The sequence below is a fragment of the Nicotiana attenuata genome, unplaced genomic scaffold, assembly GCF_001879085.1.
Source record: "Nicotiana attenuata strain UT unplaced genomic scaffold, NIATTr2, whole genome shotgun sequence".
Lineage (NCBI taxonomy): Eukaryota > Viridiplantae > Streptophyta > Magnoliopsida > Solanales > Solanaceae > Nicotiana > Nicotiana attenuata.
Genome location: NW_017678141.1, coordinates 5,978 through 10,611, shown reverse-complemented (window position 1 = coordinate 10,611; position 4,634 = coordinate 5,978). Strand labels below are relative to the sequence as shown.

The following is a 4,634-nucleotide window of genomic DNA, read 5'->3' as shown; positions in this document are numbered from 1 at the left end:
TAAAAGTATGAGTTTTTCCCTACTTATAAATTTAGTGCAAAGGCGGCGGTGGTCAAAGTCTCATTTTCCTGTCACTATATTAGTGTTTTTTCTTGAGAGATGAATTTGAGTTGATTATTTCCTCAAATATTAAGGTGAGTTGCATTTTTTTGAGGAAAATACTCATCCTAATGAACATATTTTCTTGAAAAACAATTGCTTCTTGAGGGAATTCTCGATTTAGCTAATGAGTTTAAATGGCGAGTTTAATCTTTCTTTCAAAGAGGAATCTTGAAGAGGCAATAATGGTAATTGTTTTCCTGAGCTATAAAATTATTTGGACACGGAGACAATCAAACCCTTATCTTGGCGTGGTAAACCCACGATGGTGTGTGATTTGAGGCTTTTCTATCACATGCAACAGGTTCTTCTGCAGCAATGGCGTGGTTTCCTTCTCTTCTCCTTGTAAGAAACAGATATGAGCCTCAATTGTTTTCTTGTTAAGACCTTGTTGAACTCTTAGAAACATAGACCTACAGATTACGAGCACTATATTTCATGTGTGTGCGTTTTAGTAAATGTTGATTCCACCCAGGTGGATAAGTCTTATGATTGGATATTATCATTATTTGGGGTTCTTACCTCTTTGTTTCTTTTTCATCTGCAAATTACTTAGTTACTCATTGAGAAACATTGTAGTGAAAGATGCATTTTGCATTATTCACATTACATTGATATTTTCAGATCTACTATCAAGCGGTCATTGAGAATAGGTGAAACTGAAGGGTACGTAATAAGGAGTAACAACTATTATTGCTGGCGCAGAGCTACCAGTGACACCAGTAAGTGTCAAAGTCTACTAGATATATATAAAACATTAGTGATACCATTCACATTCATATTGTGAAAGTGTGCGTTCGTGGTTTATACTTGCTGGTGCACTGCAAAAGAGCGAATCAACTCATATATATGAAGATGCCAACTCAATATTTTCTATCATTTGAAGAAAATTTCGTTTTCTGTTGAGTGCAATAATATCATACGATATTGAAAGTTGGTCTAATATTACTTAGATCCAGGTTGTTCATATGTCCCTTTTTTTTCCGTGACCATACATAACGAATTGATGTGGTATATTCATATCATAATATATGAACGGTAAGAACTAGCATTCTTATTGAGACTATAACTCATAGGGAAGAAAATCGATTTATGGATGGAATCAGATATGTAGTATTTACAGACAAAAGTATTCGGTTATTTGGTAAAAATCAATATACTTCTAATGTCGAATCAGGATCAACTAGGACAGAAATAAAGCATTGGGTAATTTAGGGAATTATCGATAGGCTAACAAAAAAGGACAATTAGGGATTCATTGGAATTCTCACATTTATTTGGAAGAATACTTATTTCGGATGGGTCACACCAATATGATGAACCAAATGAGTTCTGCATCATGAACTTTGTACTGCGCACATTACTTAGACGGGTTCTAGAAATTCATTCTCCTTTTACAGTGTTTGAGTTTATAAAGGGTTTTTTGCAGATTTCTATTTGTCCCATTTGAAGCTATTGAAAAGTATATAACAAGTAACATGTGTCTGTTTAGTGGGATCCCTTGGGGGAATAAAATGCTTCTCCAGCTTACATATAATCATATCTTCTCTCTTTTGATAGTTCTCTTTACCCCAACTTTGCATATCTTCTCTCTTTTGATAGTTCTCTTTATCCCACCTTTGAAGGAAGGGGGTAATTATCTTTCAGTTCCAGGTACTTTTCAATCAGTTAAGGACTCCTCCTTAGACAGCATCCTCCACATTCAATTCAGCAACAATGATAAATCAAGTGCCTGCAGATGTATGTCATCTGCATAATAAGTTTTTCTTTAGACTTTGCAAAGATGCCAATGTCAGATTTGTAACTGTTATATCAGTGTCTCTCAGCCAAGCAATGTAAAAGATGATCTCTCAGAGCTTGGAGAAAAAGGATAGCTTTTTCTTAGATGTTGGAATGGTCATTGAAAGTTAGGATTGCTGCAAACTCACAATGTATCCTGTAGAACTTTGTATCAGAATGCATGAAAAAACTATTTAAGTGTTAACATGTTGTGCACATTGAATCAACTTGATAGTAGTACTTCCTTTCTGGTGATCCTATGAAACACTTCAAATAAGTATGAAATATTTTTTTGGTGTTGAACTTTTTAAATTAATCTTGTGGATGTGCACACAAACAGTAATGTCGGGCATAAGCCCGTGCATTGCACGGGCACTGGCCATCTAGTTATATTATAAGAGAACTTTTTCACTGATAATATAATAGTAGCACAATATAAACATAAAACAAGTCCAAGATATTGAATGCACATACAGTGAATGATGTGGGAGGCCCCAAATTAAATGAAATGTATTTTGTCATGTGAAATGGGTGTGGATGGCCTCATAAATACATTTCATGTTGTCACTGCATAAAATTTAAACTAATTTAGGTATTATCAAGCATATCATTTTCCAACAAAAAAGAAAGCAACTAAATAATAGAAAGATAGCCAACAGAATTTATGGACTAGGCCGACCCATCCCCCAAATGATGTTAACAAGGTTGCTTCATTCATTATTCAATCTAATCTAGTCATCTAATGCACTTCCCAAAGTATGAGTGATGATTCAAGAATCTATCAAACAATGTAGAAATTATTTCATGTTATAAAACAATAAAAGAAGAAGAGTAGTTTTGCAGAGAACATAGGGAGAGAGAATTCTTATTGATTTTGGGATGAATTACAATGGGAATAGAACCCTCTATTTATAGGGAGAGGGTGACTTAGCCACCAAGCAATGAACCCTAGAATCTCTCTAAATATAGACATTCACCATAAATAAAATTCTATTTATAACACTCCCCCTTGAATGTCTATTCAACAGATAATGTGCCTCGTTAAAACCTTAACTAAAATAAAACCCAGTGGGAAAAAAATTCTAGTAAAGGAAAAAGAGTACACATATCTAACAATACGCCTTTTGGTTGCCTCGTTAAAAACCTTGCAAAGAAAACCCAGTGGGACAAAACCTTGTAAGGGAAAAAGAGTACAACGCGTATTAACTCCCCCTCATGAGAACATCAATTCACATCCTTGAGCCTTCGCATCCCAATCTTGTGCACTAGCTTCTTGAAGGTTGACGTTGGCAAAGATTTGGTGAATAAATCCGCCATATTAACTCCAATGAATATGTTGCACCTTGAAAATCCTCGCTATCACATTATCATGCTTATAGTTATAGCAAGATACATATGTGCACAAATTGCACTGAGGATGTAGTACTTCAAGATCAAGAATTGTATATGCTTCAAGCAATTTAAATCCTTCAAGGATTGTCATATAAGTCATATTATAGACTTTAATTAGATGCATATCAAGTTTTCATGTCATGCTAGACAAATAAGATATCGAAAACTGATTGCACATTGTAACGACCCGACCCGTCGTCACGGGAGTTACCGCCCCGTTTTCCCCGTTTTATGCTTCTATATATTTCATTATATGTGTTTGGAGAATTTGAAGTAATTCGGTTAGAGTTCGGTTAGAAATGAGACAATAAGTCTCTTTATGAGAAGGTTAGTTTGGAAAAGTCAACCGAATGTTGACTTATGAGTTAGAAGGCTCGGAATGGAATTCCGATGATTCGACTAGTTTCGGGGGATGATTTGTGACTTAGGAGCGCAATCGGAATTGAATTTGGAGGTCCGGTGTAGAATTAGGCTTGAATTGGCTAAGGTTGGATTTTGGAGAATTCCGGATGGTAGGTGAGATTTTGATCCGAGGGTCGGAATGAAATTCCGAGAGTTGCAGTAGCTCCGTTAGGTGATTTTGGATATGCGTGCAAAGTTTCAGATCATTCGGAGGTGTTTAGGACGGGTTTTAGATCAAATGCAAGTTTCGGAAGTTTTAGTTTAACTTAGGCTTGAATCCGTGGTAATTCGATGATTTTGATGTTAACGATAGTGTTTTGATGATTGGAACAAGTTTGAATAAGGTCTTGGGGTGTGTTGGTGCTATTGGTTGAGGTCCCGGGGGTTAAACGGAGAATCTTGATGTTTGTTGCAAGTCTGGTGCACCTGGCTTCTGGTATTTCCGCATCTGCGGAAAAGGANGTGAGCGCGGGTACCCAAATGGATCGGGCTGCGCGCCGCAGCGGTCATGTGCATTGCATTGCATCCATGCATTTTATGTCTGTTGCCCTTAATTGTCATTGTTTGTTATTGTTTTTTTTTATCGTCTAACGTACTGAATCGCTGATTATAGCTTTATATTGTAATATTTCGGGATTTCTTACTTTCAGCCATTATATATGTTTATTACTCACTGAGTTGGAAGTACTCACTTTACTCCCTGCACCATGTGTGCAGATTCAGGTGCTCCGGAGACTTAGTGGAGCTGCTTACTGTCATCTTGGATTTCGGTTTAGGAGTTGTTGAGGTAGCTGCCTGACGTCCGCAGGACCCGACTTCTCCCCTTTATTACATTGTCTTTTCCTATCCTAGACTTTTCTTTATTACTATGAATATAACACTCTGTTACATTTAGAGGCTCTAGACTCGTGACTCCGGATCTATTGGGGAAATGTTTGATATATTCGTTATCATTTTTCGTA

The 4,634-nt window shown here is 36.5% G+C and overlaps 1 long non-coding RNA gene across 1 annotated transcript; it reads left to right on the top strand.

The window, feature by feature from the left end:
• Positions 1-414: 414 nt before the first annotated feature.
• On the top strand, positions 415-2,133 carry LOC109221560. Its single transcript, XR_002067278.1, has 2 exons — positions 415-444; positions 1,725-2,133. It is a non-coding gene; the product is annotated as an uncharacterized LOC109221560 (long non-coding RNA).
• The last annotated feature ends 2,501 nt before the right edge of the window (positions 2,134-4,634 follow it).